At 39.7% G+C, this 20497-nt stretch overlaps 1 long non-coding RNA gene across 1 annotated transcript; it reads right to left on the bottom strand.

The window, feature by feature from the left end:
* Nucleotides 1-1082: 1082 nt before the first annotated feature.
* On the bottom strand, nt 1083-17978 carry LOC138689653 (uncharacterized). The gene is made up of 3 exons (XR_011328615.1): nt 17675-17978; nt 3752-3900; nt 1083-2780 (listed from the first exon to the last, which is right to left on the bottom strand). It is a non-coding gene; the product is annotated as an uncharacterized lncRNA (long non-coding RNA).
* Nucleotides 17979-20497: the final 2519 nt, after the last annotated feature.

Here is a 20497-nt window from a genome sequence, read left to right as displayed (position 1 = left end):
GGAGACTCATCTCAGGTATAAAGACTGAAGTTTAAGTCCCGGGTTGACTCAGAGATAAGAGCTCTTGAACCTCAGTCCCATGCAAAGCAGAAGTAAGCTATAAGCTTAACCTACGGACATAAGTGTCTTGTCCATGTTTTTTTTTTTTTTCCTCAATTGCTATTTTCATCCAAATACAAAGTAGGAAAAGTTGTTCTTCTTTTTTCCTGTGGGCCAGGAAATCTATTTCCTGTTCAGCTTTAGGCATAACTTACCCCCGCACTGTTTGGCCATTGTAGGATTTTCTGTACCTTCAGTTATTCTCTCTATTTTTGTTAAACTGCCACCGGGGAATTAGTGCTCCAGGTTCATTTTTGAGCGACTTCCAAGAACAAAATATGTCCGTCAAAGCAAATCTATTGCTCCCAGTTACTTATATCCTATCTCTGAAGGCAGAGCTTGGCCCGAGTACTGCACATCAAGGAGTTGTTAGTTCTGAACCATGTTGGCTTCTCACTTCAGGATACAAAACAGCTTTTCCCACAGCATTCTAGAGTAGTGTTACACACAGCAACCTGCTGTATGTTTGGGAAAAGGAGGGGAAAAAAACAAAAAACCCACCAACCACATTGGTTTCTGAATGCACTGAAAAGATACAAGACCAGATTCACCAATAAGTTCCAGCTGCTTTGCACTCCTCTGGCAACGCAAAACAGCTGTAAAGCTGGTTTATCCAGGTTTAGCCAAGCCTATGGATACTTTGCATCATCAGAGTACAAAAAAGTCAGGACTTTCTACGGAGTCTAGCTAATAGAAAATATTACACTGCTACTACGCAAAGCACAGGGAAATAACATACGGACATACCTTAAGTCTGCTGTATGCTATTATTCTGGACTACATCTTGTCATCTTGTCACAGGTTCCACAGAAGGGGAGAGGGATCTCCATCTTCTGCTTATCAATTATATATCTGAAAAGTCCTTTGCACACATGCTTCTTTAAAAACACTCAAGACAACACATAACTACATTTTAAATGTTCCAAAAGTATCAATTTTTAATGATACTTTGAATGCATTTTGTTATACCACATATTTGAAATATTATGAAAATTGGCAAAGTTGTCCCATTTTAAACATACAGTATTTTATACAGGGGATATATATTTTAAATATACACGCAATAAATTTTAAGCAAATACATTACAAATATATAGAAAACCTATATTTTTTCCATATGTGAAGAAATGATCCCTGCTACAGCCATTTTATTGTTCACTGCAGACAGTTATGTGAAGCAGACTGCATTCATTTTATTTTTCTCCTACAAATCTGGAAAATTTTTGCAGAACCCTCACATAGAGTTAGCACGATAACTGAACCCTATTACAGACATCGTGTAACCACAATGTAAAAGCTATCTCTTGAGCTCTATTGACAGAGCTGTGTGTTTTAACATGAGCTCTTAAAAAGCTGGAAAGCAAATCAGTCCTACTTGGGTTCATGTCCTTGGTCCTCAGAGATCCATGTCTTTATATCCTTGACTTAATCACACTGCGTCTTAAGACTTCTACTCACAGTTTCCTTTTGGTATTGGAAATATCTACATCAGAAGCAGAGGGCATAGTCATGATAACTTGGTGACTAAACCAAGGATTACTTGAAAACCCCTCCTACTGTTAGCAGAGTAATTTCATTTCACAACCAATTTATTGTTGTTTCCAACTTTAAGCGCTTCGAGCATTGAAAGAACTGTTGCTCATAGCTTAGCACGTGGGATTATAGATTTTGTTCAGCTGTAAACCAGCTTATTTGTTAAAAATAAATTCTCAGCTGAAAGCAAATTTTTTTATATAGTAAAACCAAACAACAGATATTCAGCTCTGGCTACAAAGTTCCTAGCCTTTCTACAGCACTCCCGGTGCCCAGAGAACAAGCAATTAAGAATCAGAAGGAAAACAGATCTGTTCTCCAACCATGTAAACTTTTGATCCTACTTGTAAAGAAGACAATTTTCCAGGGGCAAATCCATTTTTAGAACTAGGTGCTGGTTCTTTAAAAGATTTTTTGACCACGTCATCTCATCCCACTATTGCTATTTTATTTCAACAGTCAGCTATTTTAATATTCCTGTTCCCATGTCATTGCAGAGTAGATCTGTCCTCTTCTGACAGATCCTAAACACCAGGGTGTGCAGAACATGCAGTCATTTTACAGCTTTTTCAGATAATAAATTTTACTCTCCACACAAGAAATTGTTTAAATCATATCCAGACACAAACTCACTTAGGAAGCTACTGGCTTGAGCCACTGAACAGTATCTGCCCCACCGTTATGGAAAGACCCCAGCCAACAACAGTATTCAATTTACCCCACCGAACCCCACCTCTACCGCAGCCAGTGAATGACAGTTCAGACTGACGGAGAAATCCTCTTTGAGACTTCAGGCACTTTCTAGCCATTTGACCACCCTCTTCATGTGGATCAACTGAAAATGAAGAAGCCCAGCTTCTGAACAGACAAAAAAAATTGTGTGGCTCCATAAACAGTCACACAGACACCAATGTGGCTTTGGAATCACCAGCTCAAAAGGTGACAGGAGCTTTAACTACTTACAGGGCAAAATACTTCCTAACTTAATAAATCACGAATTATAGTGTAACCAGCAGCTTTTAGTCACAGTACTTTCCCTCCAGCTCTCAAAAATGCTGTCTTCTAACAGAAATGTCGAAACCTGGTATCTTCTCTTTCTTCCTCTTATTCAGTGGTATGATGAAGGATTTTTGAAAGTCCTACAGTGACTTAAGATGCAATCAAAGAAAAAAAGAAGTTAAGAAATGTAAATGGTGACTGCAGCACACATGACAGTAAACATCCTAGCTTAAACTAATCCAAGTAACAACAGCAGCGAATACATAGCGTTATGGGTTCTATCCTGTGTCTGTGATCACAGTACCTAACCACAGCCGAGGGAGAGTTTGCCCTCTGTTTTTGATATATATAAAAATTCGTGCCATCTCAGCTTCACTATTATTTTATCATGCTAAGTAGAATGAGTTAAGACAGGTATGCAAGGACATGCCAAATACCTCTGTTTTTATACAAGGATTTACTCTTAAAATTAAGTGCTACACTGACTGTGGTGCTGGAAGCCAATGCAGCCCAGTGGGTATGAAAGCCTTTGGAAACATCTCCCAAAATGGGAAAGTTCCGTAAAGTTTGTATGTCTTTGTATATTTAAATGACAGGTATGATACACAAAACGCCATGCATATTTATATATATTTATATAGAGTGTGCATATCTGCAACTGTGTAGAAGTACATGATCAGTCATTATATAAATTTCAGACATCTGTTTTAGTCATACAATTGGATGCCATCATCATTAATAGGTAAATCATGTTGCAAAACTTACATTAATCTATATAAGTACTGCATAAACTATCATAGATCACAGAGTTAAGGTCATGAGTGGATTTTTTTTTTTTAAAGTCAAATTTTGTTAGGATAAAAGTTTATTTTTTGAGAGACAAATGGTAGCAAAAGCATTATCATCTCAGGAAGCTTTACTTAAGAGTATATGCTTCCTAAATTTCCCCGAATACAACGAGACCAATTCCCACATTTCCTCAACTGCCTCCAAAAGATGAGCCAGTTGTGGCCGTACCTCTGAAGATGCTTCAGGACAGCTCTTCTGGAATGAATCATCTTCTCATGCACTATAAATATACTAGGCCTAAAAATTAGTACGTATCTGTCCTTCCACTTACCATCTCCCCGATTACGCAGTTTGCAGAGGCTGTCTCGGAGATCGAGTTCACGACGAAATGCCAAGGAAGCCATACGATGGTATTTGCATCCTACATCAGAAGAATCTCTGCCTCTTAGGTACTGCCATATAAAGGTATCCCCACTGATTCTGAAGAAAACAAGTGCAAGCAAAAATTCATATAATTTTCTAAAGGGTTAAGCTAACTCTGAGACTTTTTTATCGCTGCCTGCAGTGAAAGGTCTCACAAACATCGGGTAGCATAATCCAAGCAATGCTAAGCACTTCGGAAATTCCCCCCTGGATTATTAAGCAAGCATTAATTTTGGTTTGCTTTTCTGGGAATATTTGTGCAAAGTATTTTTGTGTACATAAATGTTTGGGAGAGAGCGTGCATCCCTCCGAACGCAGCACCTGAACAAACACGTTTGCATATAAGCCTGTAAATGTCTAGATTAATGTGGATCAGCAGTGGAACTGCTGCTTTGACCACCCTGTCTGTAAAGCAATGTCTTCAAGAAATGTGACCAGAAAGAAATTAAATGTAAAGCTTGTAGGTCAGCCAATAAATCTGGCTTACGTCTTTCTCTCTTCCTCAAGCAGGAAGGAACCCAGCTATTTTTAAATCTGGTGTCCAGGTACACAGCCAAAAACAAATGCTACTTCTGCTGGAGAAGACGACAGGAAAGGGTTTTATACGTTCTAAAGACTTCCCAAGGCCTGCTAGTCTCCTCTCTCTTTGTCCTTGGTGTGTCACACACTCTCATCCTAGGATAATTTACTTTCCACTGATTTTTTTCTGGTGCTGCTTTTTCCAGTTAGGAAACAGAAATGACACTGTGTTACTTAAGGTGTTGTTTGTTTGTTTGTTTAAAAAAAGACTACTTAATTCTGTATTTGCAGCAAAGTAACAATGTAACATTTGCTTCAGACCATTTAGGAACAATCCCATAATGCCAAATCTATTCAAATTATTTAATTTAATAATTTCAAAGAGTAGATACTATCATTAGTATTACAAGTTTTATAAAGAAGTCAAAAAGGGGAAGAAAGATCAATAAACATTTTATTCCAATGATCTGTTCAGGACTTTTTTGTTTCCTTAGGTTTCAAAATTGTTCAGAAGAACAACTTGATTTCACCTTATTAACTCTTAATAGTGAAGCCTTTCATATGTTATGTATCATTAGAAAGGCTTCTGAACATTCTCAAAACCAATTCATTTTAAACTGTTAGATTCGTTGCAATTATTTTCCGTATCTTCACCATTTACATCTTCTCTTTCTTGATAATCAATAAAAAACATCATAATTAGTCTATAAGTCTTTAAAGCAACTTCAAACTTTCTTCATCACTTCTCTGGTTTTACTTCTCTCCCTTTTCTATTTTTTTTTAACCTTTAAGGCCTGACTGTGGTTTTTCGAGATTACAGTAACAGCTATCTTTCCTAAAAAGCACACGTGACTTATTCAGCACCATATTTCTATAGTAATTCTATGCTATAAATTGAGATCTAGTTACAGTTATTCTTCTGAGAGTTTCAAATGGTAGACAGCCCCAAACATGGGCAGAATGCTCCAGTTCTTCATCACAGGCTGATTTTGAAGGTAATATTCACTCCGTAAATGGAAACCAATATTTAGTCGCTGGGGTATTAATTCATGCGACAGGATTGTTTAGCTACAATCAGTCCATGAGGGCCATACGGTGCCATCATCCTTGTGCGCTGCCATCAGGTGACAACAGGTCTAACTCCATTAGGATGCTGCACTCGCAGCCCACCAATAGTAATTTAATTCCGCTGTCCAAGAGTTTCCCCTGGGCAAGCAGGAGCGGGTCAGAGCAGTGTAAACGCAACTGGACGAAGTAGCAGGCAGGTGCTTATTTTCTTTGTGGACATCACTGACTTCAGCCCTGGCAAATGTGCCAGAGGAAACATGGATATTTCCCCCTTTACATTTTAGAGTTCTTCTCCCTGTGCTCAAGAAAAGGTTAGCGTAGAGCCCCAAAATGGATCCTTTCTGGACTTGAAAAGGCTGAAGCTTTTGTGCCAGAGGGAACTGTTACAGTAAGCCAGAAGGTGGGGCACAGGGAGGTCTGCAAGAAAAACAGATATTTAGCAGCAGGCTGACCAGATTATAGGCGGGCTGGCAGCAAGTGACTGAGCTGACAGCGTTTGCAGGAGTTGAAAGAGCAGAATGAGGCCCAAACATATCATTTAAGATGTTTCTAGGAAAAGGCTTTATGACCCTGTGTTCTCTAATAAACTTTTCTCATTATAAAAAGGTAATAAAAGGATTCAGTTTAATAAATCCTCTGGTATTTTATATAAAATATAATATTAAATAATGAGAAAAGAAATAGTCTTCTCTTCTTTTCCTAAATGGATAGTTCCAGAAAACTACTGGAAGAAATGCATTAAAAACATTTCTTCTCTGCTTTGGTGAAAAAAAAATGAAAACGTCTAGCCTAAAACATTTCTGCTGCGGGTACAATGAACAAAAATCTACAGAGCCCATCCAGGGAAACGCACATGGAAAAAGTACGAACTGTCCTGGCAGAACAGTAGAGGAAGGTGCATTGCAGATTTCTCTGTCACAACTTCACCTGGCTTGCAGATCAGCAAAGAGATCTTTAGGCTGCAACGCTATGAATCCTTCATTTCATCGCTAACACTCAAGAGCATATCACCACATCCATTTTACAGGGTCAGTAGAAAGAACTGAGTGAAGAAAGATAGGAGAAAAGGTAGAGATGAGAAACACTAACAGTAGAAAGTGGTAAGATTTGTTTTCCCCAGAAAGCTGGCCTTTCCTGTGTATCAGAAATACTTCTTAGTGATAAAATTTTGTGAAAGCACAAAAAAATAGAAAGGCCTGTTCTGAACTGCTTGTGCCACCCAAAAGGAATGCAAGAGAAAAATCAAAATCCAAAAGAAGAAAGATAAAACAACGCATTTCTCATCCATGCAGTACGATGGGAAACATAAAACATTTGACTCACACTAGGATGCTCCAGGATGCAGTTGTAAAAAATAAAAGTACTCTGGGGAGCAACAGCATTCTCAGGGCTAAGAAACTTACTGGTTTTATTCCAACATATTCGAAGACAATGTGTTCTCTCATTGTCCTTTTCAACTCAGAAAAAAAAGCTTAGGCAGTGGTTCCACCACACAGTAAATCCACTTATGGGCTCCAACTACCAAAATCCTATTGGCATCAATTACTTTCCGTTCTTGTACTGCTGACAGTTTACCTTACACTGTTAGCTTTCTTATGGCAAAGGTCAGTTCAATAAAGATTAGGGTTACAGGATCATATGATAATTCAGTTTGAAAGGAAGCCCAGGAGGTCATCTAGTCCAGCCTCCTGCTCAAAGCAGGGCTGGCTGTTTGACAGGATAGGTAGGATGTGCATCACCAGGTCAGGGCTGTCTTTTCCAGAGACAGAATCTGGAAGAAGCAGATAAAATTTGATTCTTGTACCTGTGCCTTTGGTACCCGAGCTGTTTGCTTGAAGGCAGTCCTCCACTTGCTTACCCTTCAGCTGGAAAACCTGAAGGACGCAGGGCTTTGACCAACTCACTCATTTTTTCATTATTAGAGTGATATTCTTCACCCCCCCAAGTACTTCTCTCAAGTGGTTTTAGCACTGCACATTAGCCAGGATAACTTCCTGGTGCATGTTTTCCTTCCAGGACTGTGGCAGTCTTGCCTGTCCCGGGTGGCAAGCAAGCACTTAGTGTATATATTTTATACATATACACACACAAAGACAAGACTGATAGAAATCCTCCTCCAGGTGCTTAGTGATCTTTATTAAAAGAAACAGTTTGTCCAGAGTTTGGGGGTCCCAAAAAGCTACAGCTCCTTGCCTTAGGACAAGGAGGCCACCAGTTAGGACTGGGCAGAAAGTCTATTGTGGCCTCAGTATTTACTGAGGCCGGTTTCAGTTCTCTCTCACTCTACGCATAGGGAAGAATAGAGAAACAGAGAGATGGGGATAGCATCACACCATAGGTACCAAAATGTCTTAGATTTGCTATGCATTCCGTAACAGGGTAGAATAAAACTGGTAAACCATGGTAGTAAATTCAAGAGAGTCAAATCAAATGGAAAGTAATGCCCATGTAGCCCAATAAGGCATGGCTAGGGAAAACCGCACGATAACATTGCTTAGGCACAGAGCTCAGAGAAAAGGCAGAGGGAAAGCAGAGCCAGCTAAAGAACCCGTAGAGAAAGCAGTAGAAAAGCAACAGCAGGCAACCAGTAGATAAGCATGATATTTGTACCGTATTTACAGATGCAAGTAACATACAGAACAATTTAGAGTGTGCCTAATTCAAAAACCATGTTTCTTCTTTTCCACTGCTGGTTTGTTTGGTTGGTTTTTTTTTCCAGCGGTACAGACGCATGCTGAAATAGCAAAGAAAAGCTTGTACCTTTGCACTTTTGACAATAATTTGTCCCTTTAGGAACACAGTGGGGTCATAACTTTAGGGAACATCACCTACACACGTTCTCTACTCAGGCTCCTCCGAGACTTACGTAAGCGCCTAGGTTTTCACCTGTGGCAGATTTGCTAACAAAACAGTATTACATCTCTACATCTCCGTGCCAGTATTTACCCTCAGACAGTACAGATGTGAGGTCTTAATGTGTTTTTCCACTTTCAAGGTCAAGCAGGCCAAACAATGAGAACAGAAACCTCCAGTAATGTGGACTTAAAAAGCTTCAAGAGAAACTTTTTGCATTATCTTTTTTTCTGAACAAGGATTTTTGCAGGATGATGTCCATCAAGCAAAGACAAGTGACGAGCTCAACTGTCTACAGTTACGATGTGTTAAATGGTGTTAACCACATCAGTACTTTCTTCTAATCCAGCTGACATTCAATGGCTATATAAGGTCGCCACACAACCCAGAAATAACAGAATATAGCTTAAGCAAAGTTCCTTAGAAACGCCCATCCCACACCAGAACGTCCCATGAAAGCCACGTCTGAACATTCTTCTAACAGGTACCTGAACAGACACCAAAGTTTTAACATGCCACTCAAGGGTTATGTGTTAACATAGCCTGAGAAATGCTACCTTTTGTTATCAAACATATGCTACTTTAATTGAAGTCAGACAAATGTATTGCAAAACTAAGGAACAATCCATGTGGTGCAAAAGATAATGTATTAAGGGTGGGGTTTTTTTTAATCTGGGAGGGATCCTAAAGCAGCAATGCAACAGAAAAGAAGAAATGGCATGCAACTAGTTAGGGAAACCCAAAAAAAAGTATTTATCTTCCAAGTCACCAAATCTTTTAAAATTTTTCTCTTTATGATTTGCACAACTTCACGCTTTTCTTTTTCTAAATTAGCACCTTCAGAAAGTTCATCACTTGAACAGGTTTTTTACAAGGCTTCTGATGGTATTGTTTTTTAACAGGATAGTCTACATAATACAAGGTTCCCTTAACAGCATTAGCTCACAGCTTACGTAAGCGGAGAAGTGCCATCATTTAAAAAAATAAGTAAATTTTAAGAAAGCAGTCATGCTTTCTTAAGGATGACTTAAGTACAATGCCTCTGAAAGCGGAGAAGGCTGGTTATATCATAACAGAAAAGACCCAGAGATGCACAGATAGTGTGTGTTCTGCATGGGGAGAAAACCAAGTGTCACCCTGCACGGTGCTGTGTTTAAACTTGCAAGCAGTGTCCTGACTCATTTGGTGTTAACTAGCTGATGAGACTGAATCCTTTTTATTAAGCTATAGCCAAGGACAACTGTGCTCATCATTTCTCTTTGCTCAATAAATGGAAAAAAAAGTGCCTTCCAAAACTTCTCTTCTTGAGGCCCTTTGAAGTCTATACTAGTGGAATTTTCCACTTCTACTATTTGATCTGGACGACAAGGTATAAGTGAGCTCTGCTGAAATACCCCGCCTAGCTGGAAATGAACCTGATTTTGCCAGAGTTAACAGAACCAGTTTCATCTGTACAGTTATTGGCTACAAATTATTACCCTCATTCATCTTCAGGTCAAGTTGCCTGATTTTCTTTAAATTAATTTTTCAGTTGCAATTGCCAGTACCTAGGATTTTTTATTCCAAACCAAGGGCTTGATCTGTAGGTAGTAAATCAAAAGTGTGTCACGGAGAAGTAATAAGAACATGGTGAGGTATCTGTCCTATGTTTATCTATTCTGACTAAAACAACACCTTGTTTGTTTTACAGTGTTATTAGAAGTTACCTATCTTTTCATTGGTAAACCTACCAGAAAAAATCTGATTTCGTCTTCTCCCATGGAAGATTCTGAGATTCTGATTCAGGAGTACCACATGAGGTACAAAGTTGCAAGGTGCTCTTCATTCTTCTTTCTCACTGCCATTCAGAGCTGCTTTTAAAAAAAAAAAAAAAAAAAAAAAAAAAAAAGGAAACTGCTGAGAGGCTTCCACAGGAGCTGCATGAATAAAATTACATTTTGATTCTCTAGAAGGCTTAGAATAAGGCAGCAAGAAAAAAATGGCAGGACCTACAGCAAAATGCTTCCTTCTGTTTTCAAGTTTTTAAATATACTAAAAGGAAGGGGATGTTCGTGTTTTCCACTTGAGAAATTAAAATGGTTAACTTAAAACAAAAAAAAGGATTAATGCAGTCACAGACAGCTTCGCACTTGCAGAAAACAACTCACTTGCGTTACTGCAGAGCCCATCTCAGGCTAAAATGACTTGCCCCTTGAGACATTACACCCCACTGACTATGAGGTGAGCTTAGGCTGACTATCTTGGACTTAGCCATCTAATTTAGGGCAGGTAAATCTCATCTTGCCTAAGATGATCTGTGTGTTTAAATGCCCATCTGTTTCCTGCACACACATACCACACCACATCACATCACATCCTGGAGACTAGAATACGAAATATTATGCTATGACTGCTTTAGCCACAACCTTTATAAAATCATTTTCTACACAGACATGATAGACTAGATCCTTTGATACTAACAGTCTTTCATGTTCCTCTCTTAAAGGCAATGTGCAGGTTATCCCACGTAACTTGGGATACAGTCTTTAGAATATTCACTGTATTCCTATCTCTTATGTTAATTTAACCAAGGTATTTCTATAGTATCACTGTATTTCCTTATTTTTTCTAGGACTTATTGTACTGGATATATGCAGAACTACAGCAAAGAAGTATTTAACAACATTGCAACCAAAACAGACATTGTTTAGGCCAGATTTGACTCTACTCCCTGGATGAGCTGCATATAAAACATTCTCTGAAATGCACCCTATGATTCAAATGTACACTGTATTGCTTAATTTTTTTACTTTTCTTATAAAAAGAAGTATTTAAGCAAGCCCTGAAACTCTGCATACCATTTCCACCACTGATGTACATTCTCTATCACAGGTGGAATGTTGTGGTTGCTCCACTTTGATTAACCCATTTCCTCCTGCCTGCTAATGGCGAGTCATTTCATGTTTTGGGCTATTATTCCATGTTTCCCATTTGTTCACATGCCTTTTGACTACCTGAGGAAAGCTACCTTTTAAGCCACTAGATTTATCTAGACTATTTTCTGGGGGATTTTTTTGTTTTGTTTTTCCTCCAGCAGCAGACAAGCATTTAATCAGTTCCTGTTAGGCATCTGGAAAAAGATCCCAAGCATACAGGTGAGCCCTCTCCCTTTGAACTCTGTTCGTCATTCTTCATCCAGACACAATGTGGTGTAAATCCATAGAACTGTACTGCAAGACCACTGAACATTTTATAAGGATCTATGCTGAGTTTCACCAGATGAAGGCCCATCCTCCTGAGATTTCCTTAAGTATTTAAGTCCTCCCACCTTCTCTCGCAGCTACATTTCCCATAATATTCTGCTGTATCCACTTCATCACTCCACACACACACAGACTACAAGCAAGGACTGTTCCTTAACCACACTGGACTCAAAAAGAGACATGGTTTGTTTGGACCAAGAACCTGCCTTCCTAAGGCTACGTTTACATTAGTCTTTGCAAGCTACAGATTTACTGCCTTGTTTTGTGAAAAAGTACTTGGACTTGAAGAGATTTTGTACCCAGCTTCAGTGAGTTTCTGCAAACATCCATAACTTTTCCTGCTGATTCCATCTAGCTTGCACTCGCCTGGAATTTTGGGGAAAATACAGAAGAAATCTGTCTTTTACTGTCCACCATAACAACATTTTTCCCAAAAAATCTTCCCTATTTCCTAACACACACCCCCCCACATGCTTTTTCTTGCAGACTTGTTTAAAATTTAAGTTACAGGCCTAAAAGTCAAGAGCTTCTTTCACTTGTATAGCTGAAAGGAACCGATTTGTCTTTCCGATAGGACCTTCTCCACAAGACAGACCACTGAACACAACTCCAAGTTTTGCATCAAGGTTATAGATTACATCTGAGTTATGACATGTTCTTCACAAAGAGGTCTACTCCTGATTTAAAAGCTTTGAGTTACAAAGAAATCACTACAGCTTCATGAAAATTCCCTCCATGTAATTTTTAACACATCACTTCAATGTCCGCCTAATGACCACGCCCATAAAGTCATTATAGCCTCCCTTGAGCACAAACAGTATTAAAAACCCACTTAATGACAGAATAGGTTTTACAACATGCAATTGAAGGATAGTTCTACTAATAACTTGAGATTCTCATCTGGAATGTAAGTCACATGCTTGCAGATGCTAATATGACCTCATTTAAAGAACTCCCACTATTTTCTATTCACTACCTAGATATATATAAACACACACATATTTCATTTTTGCAAAGTATATATAGACATATTTCCTTTTTAGCTTTAAAATGCTGATATTTATTGAGATTTGAAATCTCTTCTATTTTCTTTTGACTCTTGTCTACCTCTGAAAGTACAGAATGCAGCTACTAAAACCGTATCAGTTAAGGGTCTAAGGCAGAATAACATATTTTCTCACCAAACTTTAAATTCACATGTCCTGTTTTTCTAGCAACTCTTATTGCCTTCATGCTCCACACTAGCACACGTGGCTAGGCGGTGTGTACCAGTTTACTGCCTTCTGCATGTGGAAGTGTACTCTTACACCACCAAACTTTCTCAATACACAGTCTCATAAATTCAGCATTAAAAGGACATTCAAACGACCAAGGACAAAACACTCCCTGGAGAAAATCGGATTCACTTCCACAGACCTCCTATGAGACAAGCGTTCTAAAGACTGTATTTCTCAGCTTACTCATCTGTCAGACAGCACACTTATCACATCCACAGCATAATCCACATGATTATTTACTAAGTATTTAGAAATGTAGCCCTCTGCCAGGTTGGCATTTAGGATATCAGTTCTTCAGTCTGCCACAGATTTTCAGGGTGAATTTAAATAAGTCCTGCCTTCTTTGTGCTTCAGTCCTTCAGTTTTAAACCAGAAATTATTCTCTTTATCTTCTTCTAACTAGCAAGATACATAGTGATAAAGCAGTATCTCAGAAGCTACACAGAGAACTTTTTCTACATTCTGAAAAAGAAATACAGCTTTGAGTTCTCATTAGTCCAATTCATTATTCTATCGTGATTTTGTTAAAACAAGTATTGCATTGAAACACACACTTTGCAATTACAAACCAAGTGAATATTTAAAGGCCACCTCAGTGTAAGAGGCAGCTGAAGCTACTGTGTCCCCAGAGGACCTCCTGAAGACACTCTGGCCACTTAACACTAACAGAAGCCCTCCTGTAAACCTTTTACAGATCACCAATTTCAACCAGTATCCCATTCTTCCAATATCTCCTTGTAACTATCTGTACCCCAATTCCTGTTTCTGACCCCAGTAGAAGAAATATGGAAAGGCAGAAATCTCCAAGTTCAACCTCAGACATTTATGGCTCTGTTCACACCACATACTTGCTTTCAGAAGTAAACCAGAATCAGAAGTTCTGCCCTGGCTCTTCCCACAGGCTCAGGCTGTTCACCTCGTGCCACTGTTTGCTGTTGTCTGAATGGTGCCAATCACTGCATTTCTTTAATTAATTCAGACTGTAAATAAGCGGCCTCAAGTGAGATGGGATGCCTGCTTCCTCTCCCAAAGAGCGTAAGAAACCTCTGGCCCAGTAAATGAAGTTTCTTATAAAGCTTTGTAAATCAGAGTTTTGGTGCCATAGGCGTCTAGCATTACAGGCTGCTATATTTTAAACATGCAGTTTTAAGACAGTAGCTTCCTGCCGTGAGAATGGGAGTCCTCTGGCTGAGCAATTTCAAGCCTACAGGAGAACTGAATCAGCTCTGGCAAGTTCAGCCTCGGAAAAAAAGTTGCTCAAGCCTCTTGAACTCTCTATTTTAAGCGGATCTAGGCCGTAACAAGCATTTTCTTGCAATGGTGTTTGAGCACTGTTGTTGTTGTTATAGAAACTTGTAGATATTTATTGCTGGTTTTGACATATTTGCAGTTTCCCAGTTACGGGATCGCTTGTTGCAGCTGCATATGGCAGAGTTTGTAAATTCTCAGTTACTAATAGCTCAAATTATAAGAAAACCCCACTTGTCGTAATTTTCTAGTTTTTCTCACAGCTGTTGATGGCCTCAGTGAAAAGCGTGAATACTGAAAATCAGTTTTAAAGCTTTGTGTGCTGAAGTCTGACCAGTGCATAAAGACTACGTGCTTCATCATGGAAGTCCTGGAGCACAGCTGCCACCTTCCGCTAACACAGCGGTCCCTGGAGACCCCAGCTGACTGATGGGAACCTACGGAGACTGTCAGTCACCTCTGAAGTCTCCTGGCCAGGTTCCCTAATTTTCCCAACCTTCCAGTTATCATGGGGTCTCTCTCGTTTCTTGGGTAATCAGGGTTTTACCACAGCATTTGTTTCTTAAACTTTGAACCTTACCTGTGGAGAGCCAAACTCCTCTCCCACCTACACTCCCTAAAGTCAAAACCATCCTGGAGTTGAAATGGAGAGCACATGTGCAGCATGTCTCCATTTGGTTTTTGGTGATGACAATAAAGAAAGGGAGAGATCAGGTAAGAATATTCAAGAATTAATCAAAAGCATAAGATGTCTTCTTCTTATTCAAAGGCTTAAGGCCATTCCTGAGCAATTTATCTGCAATCATTTAGGTGATTACATTGTTGGCCTTCTTTGGTTGTTATTCATCTATGTACTTAACTGCATGTTACTGATTAAAAGAGTCTATCCTATCATATATTACTCCTTGGTGAGTTTATCTTCATGAAACAGAAATGTTTTCTAGAGACAACCACCACCACAGGAAAATGCTGTAGCACTGACAGGTTTGGTTTATTCCTCCCTTGGGTATGATGAATACTGAAAATGTTCACTGCCACTGCATGCGCTGTGTGGAAAAAAGAATGCAAAAGGAATTTTGACTGAGACCCTGGGAACGAAGCCACAAGTCACATGCTCTTGAACATGTAAAGTGAGGACATTCTTGAGGAATAATCCAACCCATTAATGTTCATACAGCAATAGCTCCAATCAGAATTAGAGTCCTGAAAGGACAAGGCCTCAAGCTCTGAGGCAGAAAAATCTCCAAGTATTTGAGATTCAAGAAGAGCTCTTGAAAGCTGTAATGATTTTTCTGCATTTTGAAGGTGGGAATACGCTTTTTGACTGTAACTCATCCTTCAGACAAAGGCTATCTTCATGAATACTTGTCCAGCACTATTGTAAGGCAGCTTACAACAGCACAAAGGACCAGTTCTCATGTACAAATTGCTCAAGACAAATCCAGATGGGGGGGGGGGGGGGGTGTCAGTGTAGCCTTGCAAGAGGCAGCTGTATCCCTTACCAACAGCAAGAGACTTTAGGATTCACAGGCTCTTAAAACACTGCGGCTAACACTGCTGTTTTACTTTCTTTTTACGAGCTTAACAATGTGGGAGATGCTGCTGCTGAAGAATCATGGTTAATTCCTTTTTTCATTAAGTTCTGCCTAACTGAGCAAGACCAGCTGTTTCAGCATAAACCAGGAGCAAACAAGCTGTTCTGAGTGAAGCTTTGAAGGGTACTTTAGTCATCCTCTCACAGCAATCCAACCAGTATGATATTTCACCAACCTCCATTGAGTGAGATAGCTTAAAGTTTTCTTCCTTATCCTGCCTACAAGAAATAAACAGGCATGGAAAACCCAGATATCTGTCCTGGTTGAAGGGGGAAGCCCCAACATGCCCTGTACTTATTACTTCAGTTTCAGAGATACTGTACTGTTGTTTATCTCCTCCAGTGTCCCAGAAGAGTTTGGCTGGTGATCTACCCATTTATGGACCCATCAGCTATGTCCTTGCACAGCTCTCCAATCTTTTTTAGCTTCAATGCAGCACCCTCTCACCCTCCTCCTACAAACTGTGTGCAAAAGGAAGCTACCACAAGACACTGAGCCGGCAGAACTACTACGGTTAATATTCACTTTTCCTCTTCTAAGAGAAATCTCTGCAAGCAGAGAGTGCTCTTAACATTTCTAGAGTTTCTAGAAGTATAATAGTTTACATAAATGGATACCTCAATAGTTTTTATAGATGTTGACAGAAAGATTCTTCCCTTTACAGTAATATATATAATTGAGCACTTCTGGATTCAGCTACAAAAAAATGGACAGGTGCTGACACCCATTTTTCATGATTTGTTTTCACTCCAAAATGTGTCTGTGGCTGAGCCCAGCCCTATAGAATTGACTGAACAAATATGATACTGGCCATTATTCGGCAATTAGGGTAGACCAGGCCAAATCACATGAAGCATCTTGCCATTTCACTACAATTAAAACTTATTGGAACCAGAACCAGTGCTGTATTAATGAATCCAAATCTTTACTATCGTGGTATTGGAACAGACAACTTCCAGAAGAGGAAATGAGAAGGCTGCCAACAACCTCAAGAAGACAGGGGAAGAAATCAGTTTTCTGGAGAATCCTAATGAGGACACTGCAACAGCGCTCTATCACAAGAAGATCTGCCAATAGACAAAAAAAAAAAGTGAGGGCAAGAGAAAAGGAGAAGGAAGTTTCAGGAGCCTTTCCACCAGATCCCAAACATCTTTTATTTTCTTAAACTAAGTGCAAGTGATGATTTTTTGTACAAGAAAATGAAGTTTATCCTCCCCCAGAAACATATAGTATGAATCCCTGTTTAGCGATGCTTCTTATCAATGCTCTTTTATGGATACCTTACAAAGGGATAGTGAGAAAGGAACGGATACACATTGCAGACATGAACAGTACATGTGTTACAAATAGCTAAAAACCTGAAAATCGGAAGGTAGGATAGCTATAAACAACCTAACTGCTGAATTATGTAACTATTTAGAGCCATTCATAAATCAATTATTGATCATTTATTAAAGCCTAAGGCATGTTTACATTGCATATTTTCATTAATAGGGCTGTATAGTTCCTGTGGCTACAGCAACCAAAATTATTCCTCTTAAAATTCAAGGGTAGAGAAGAAGAGGTAGAGAATCACTCCACAAAGTACCCACAATGCATGACATAAGCAAACAACCACTTTGAGAAAGCTACTGCCACACAAATATTCACTAGAAAACGACACATACCAAAACAGAGGAAAAGGGACACCAGCTAATCCATACAGTCTGTTGGAAAATCATGAGACCTGTGTGTTGGCAGGCTGTCAAAGGGGAGAGAAGGGAGGAAGGGGAAGGGGCAAATTCCTGAGATGAGAAGCTTTCTAATAAGAAAACCCCATAACCTCCCACAGAAAGCTTCACCTCGGGAACAAGCAGCCAGTTGTACGTCCCACAACTTAGTATGGGGTGAGAGGCTGTGTCTTAGATAACAGGTCCCAGACATGCTAGGATTTAAAGATAATCACCAACAGCTTGAGTTGCACCTGGATGAGAACAGGAAACTAGGGCAGAAACATGAGCACAAGCATTATCCTCTCTCAGAAGCTCACCTTGCAGACGGGAGTGCTCTGTAATAGCTGTAAATTCCTCAAAGATTGGCTTTAATTAGAGCCTAACCTTGCCATGAGAGGGATGGAGGGCCATTACACACTCTGCAGGAGTGAACCCAGTCTCCTGCCTAGCTGTAGATGATGAAAGGCACTATTGCTTACTGCTGCTACTGCAGATTGCAAGGGCAGTGACAGACTTTAAAGAAAGCCAAGACTGCAAAACTTCATCATGGTGAGAAGAACGATTACGACATAAGGCGGCTGAGAATTCCTGCAATCAGCCTGAGCTGGCCTACCCTAATTCCTTTCTGGCAAATCACCACAGGCATTTAAACTCTTTCCTCATTCATGGTCACAGGATTTTATCATGTAACATAAAGACTACAGTAATGCAAGAGCCACATCTTATGGACACTTAGGTTACATCTGCACTAAAAAAATTCAGCAGTACTTTCTGTTCCCAGTTCTGCACCCTAATTGCATCCCAGCTACACCAGGGCAGGCTCACCCATGCACCAGTCCTGTCTTCCACATCCTCGTTTCAAGGCATGGGGACCTCAGATGCAAAGCCCATAAAGGAGACATAATGCCCTCCAGCGGGCACCCTCTCTGAATGACAGCCATGGTAGCACCAGAAAGCATCCCCTAACTCGCCTAAGCCTGTCACTGTGGACACAGCTAGCGATGCTGAGCTATTCCACTAGTACTTCTCCACAGCTAGAAGTTGTTTTGTTATTACAGGGTATATGAACTGATTTCCTAATGGTCATTTTTGAAGCCCACCCATGGAACACAATAATAAGAGATTCAGGAATGAAACAAAAACTAAACACCAAATGCATACACTGTCTACTCTTCAACTCAGGACATGCTAAGCTGCACCCAGTCCTCCGTCCTCCAAGATGCTAAGTCAGCTTCCATTCCCAGTAGGGATGAATCACACCCCGGCCCTACACATTCTTTCAAATGTCTCTCCAAGCTAAAAAGCATCACTGCTGCTTTATCCATGTTGATTCACAGACAGTTCGCACTCAGCTAGATCCTTATCTGGTCACAAAGTAATAGCCAAATTAAACTCTGGGTACATAAACTTGATTTAGTATAACTGTGAGACCATAGTTTTATTCAGGGAAAATACTAAGAGCGGAGAACTTCTCTTATGAAAAGAAGATAAAAATCAGAATGTTAGTTTACTGACATTGCAGTTTAAAGTCTTCTTCAGAGTTTCCTGGAAAGTCCACATGCAAAACAAACCAAAACCAAAACAAACAAACAAAAGCCCCAAAACCCAGAACCTCCTCCTCCCCCCCCCCCCCAATAACAACAAAAACAACAAAAAACCACCCCAAACAAAAAAAAAAAAAAAACAAACAAACGAACAAACCAACCAACCAACTAGGAGGAGGAGCTGCATGAAAATCTGGAAAGGAGAATCTCTAGAAAAGCTGCGTGGTTGCCCAATTGTAACATGTATTTGAACAAATGGAACTGTTTGCCTGCTTCTCACACATACAGATTATGGGTCAACAAGTAGAGCTCCAGATTCCTCATGGACATAAACAGCAAACCTTGGGTGAAACAATAAAATGAGAAGGGAAGTTAGTGACTCACTGTGGGTCTGATCCAGAACTGATTCACTAACATGGAAACTGCCTCCCAGTTACCATTAGTAGGGCTGGAACTGGATCTGCCTGATCTGCAACACAAAGACCATTCCATCCTTTTACTATCCATTCACGTTATGAAGGTGCAGTGAGATAGCTGAGCCTTAGACCTATGTTTATCTCTGCTCCAGGGATGATTGTCTCCAGCAGAAGGATGAAGCAGACAGCTGTGGGGATAAGTTCTTAAACTTCTGCAGCCAGATTAGTCTGTGCTTTCACCCTCAATTACTCCAGCCTATTTAGAAGACATACCCACTTTGGTTTCTCTCAGATACTCACCATTTGTTCTTTCTTCCTACTATCTTCCAGTGCAAAGCAACTTATTTTATATTAATGATGTACAGAGTTGCTCTGTGTGCATGGGAAATGCGTTAGAATCCAACAGCTTCAGAGGAATGCAGGAGGAAGAGGAAAACCTTTGCACTTAGTCTATCACAATGTAAATAACCTGAAGAAAGCATGCATATCCAAAATCAAATGAAAGCACAACTACACTTCAGAGAAAATGTAGAAACAGACAGAAATCAGCATCCTCAGAGACAGATGCTTTGAGCACTCTGTTGAGGTTTTACCACAGCATTTGTCTGACAGTTACCCTGCAAATCAAAATGTATCCAAAGCATTTGTGGTTCCTTTCTCTGCCCCGTAATTGCATCCTAGGGATCACAAGACCCATGGCTGTATCAGCAGCAAACATTTGAGCCAATTAGGGAACACACTGGAAAAATGAAAGTTTTCTTGCATTATTCTACCTAAACATTTCCAAACACAAGCCTTCTACAATGGTAACTAGTGACTGCTCTACGATATGTCCTCACTTCATAGTCAAAACTATTAAGGAAAAAAAAATAGTACAATGGTTTCAATTTAAAATGTATCCTTTTAAATGCATGCACAGATCCATTTTTATTTTTTTATCCTTTCAAACTGTTGCAAGTTTTCCGAGGCACCCTAAGGAGTGGAGTACTGAAAGCGACTGGGCTGTCTATCACTGCCATCTAGTGAGCTACCTTCGAGAATGGGACTCCAACATCAGTATAACCGTAACAGTAATGCTCTGGTTATACTCTTTATTTCATTTTTAGCAGAATGTTAAAGATTATTTCAGTTCACAGCTCCTAGGTGTGCTGTACAGGTCCTCAAAGTAAAGAAGAAATTG

Source organism: Haliaeetus albicilla, chromosome 1 (assembly GCF_947461875.1).
Source record: "Haliaeetus albicilla chromosome 1, bHalAlb1.1, whole genome shotgun sequence".
Lineage (NCBI taxonomy): Eukaryota > Metazoa > Chordata > Aves > Accipitriformes > Accipitridae > Haliaeetus > Haliaeetus albicilla.
Note: the sequence above shows the minus strand (reverse complement) of the source record. Positions and strands in the feature narration are given on the sequence as shown.